We start from the raw sequence: 2,134 nt of genomic DNA on the forward strand, positions 1-2,134 counted from the left end.
CGGCGCTCGCTCCCCAGCCAGCCGCCGCTCTCGGCGCGCGCTCATTGGCCTGGCCGCGCGGCCCCCCTCCGGCACCGCCCAATCAGAGCCCAGGACTCCCGCCCGGCTCCTGGAAGGGAGGGGCCGCGGCGGGCGGTGACTCTGTAGGGGTACCTCCCCCTGCGGCTGGACCGGCCTCGTCACGCCCCCATCGACTCGCGGCAGGCTATCTGGGGTCCCCCGAAATCCCTCCACGCCGCGGCCTGGGCCCCTTAGCTGGACCTGGAGGGTACGGTTGCTTCCCCCATAAAACCCTTTGTCCCCCAAACATCTCGGCCTGGGAGGGGCAAGAGCGCACCCCTGCCCCCGGAGTGGGGGGCGGGGATGAGGCGCAGTGAGTACTAGAGGAGGGGCGAAGCGAGATCAGCAAAGGGATGGGGCCCGGGCCGAGGGCCAGGGAGGAAGGCCTTGAATGGTAGACTCAGGAGTTTAGCCTTCTGCTGCGTGGAGGGTAGGGGAAACGGGAAGCGGTTTTAACAGAATGCTGGGGTCATAGTCGGATTCTCATTTGGGGAAGGGAGCAGGCAGCAGGAATGGCGAGCTGGGGCAGGACGTCTTGACCTTCGTGGTAGCCCACCTCTCCCCTGGCAAGCTCATCAACTCTTGGTTCAATTACATTCTACACTTGTGTATCTATCCTCTGGCACCTCACCCCACCGCTTGTCCAAGACAGAGCCCCATATCACTCCCCCAAACCTGGCCTCTTATGTCCCTGTCTCAGTCTGGAGCCAGACACCTGGGAGTCATCATAGCCTACCGCTTACCTGTTCCAACCAGTAGATCACCAAGTCCTGCCCATGCTGCTTCTTAAATATCCCTGGAATCCACCCACTTTTTTCTGCTTCTCTGCCCCTCCCTTGGCTCAGGTCACTATCTTCTTGCACCTGAATTGCTACAGCAGCCTCCTCATTGGCCTCCCAGCTCCGTGCAGCCTCATTGCCCTCCCGCACGGCCCCCACCCACTTGCATTTCTCCACCTGGTGGCCAGAGTAATATTTTAGAAACACAAGTCCAACCGGTCAGCTCCTGCTTCGGAATCTTCCATGGCTCACCAGTACCCTGAGAATAGATCTAATCAGGCCCTCCATGACCTCAGTCCTAATCACCTGCCTCACTCCTTTCAGGACTTGGTTCAGTGCCCCTTCTGCCAGACACACTTCCCTATGAGCTCACTGCCCAGAGTGGGTTAGCGAGTCCTCTTAGGGACTTCCTTGAAGTGAGCATCTGTTTACCTGCCTGTTCCTCCTCTGGACTGGGAGCTCCTTGAGGGCAAGGACCATGCCTGATTCATCCAGCACAAAGCCTGACACGTTGCTTAAAAGATGTTTGTCGAATGAATAATTAATTGATATGGCGATTAGGGGGTTGGATGTGTGTGGTTGGAGTTCAGGAAAGGGGGCTGGGCCATTGAGACAGTTTGGGGAGTTGTCCGAAGGGACCCATAGTAGGGCCACGGGAAAGGCTGAGATAACTTCAGGGCAAATAAACAGGGGCTGAGGACAGAACACTTGCTTTTAGGGGGAAAAATTTCTGTACCAGGTAGGATCAGTTTTGACTTAGATAACAGAAATTCCATGTAAGAGCCTCAGGGAAGACAGTCCTGGGCTGGTATGGTAAGCAGATGGGGTACGGGGTCCCCGAGGAAAAGAACCAGATGTAGCATTTTGACATAAGAGAAGCCATTTTTGGCCTAAGCCGTTCTTGTAATCTAACCCTGGCCACAATGCTTGTCCTTGAGCAGGTCTCAGTAATTAATGATCATAAGGGAACAAAAGAATGCAGGAACAAGCAGCTGTTATCAGGTGGAGAAATAACAATAGCAAAGATAATAGAGCAGTTGTAAAGACTCCCAGTTCTGTTTGAGTACTTCAGATTAGCCTGAAGTACTTTCTTAAAAGAGCTGTTTTGCAGAATTTAAACCCCCTTCAACCACCAGATCAACTAGAACCTGAGGGATGATGTTGATCTTTTCTGACGCTTCTGTCAACCTTTGCCCCAATTCTATGATGCGTACACTGCCCAAGCCTCTTCATGAATATGCATGTACCCGTAGCTTAACACTTCCACAATTTTGCCATTCGGGGAGACACTGCTT

This window comes from Aethalodelphis obliquidens, unplaced genomic scaffold, assembly GCF_003676395.1.
Source record: "Aethalodelphis obliquidens isolate GAN/ISIS:26980383/991018 unplaced genomic scaffold, ASM367639v1 scaffold38, whole genome shotgun sequence".
Taxonomy (NCBI): Eukaryota; Metazoa; Chordata; class Mammalia; order Artiodactyla; family Delphinidae; genus Aethalodelphis; species Aethalodelphis obliquidens.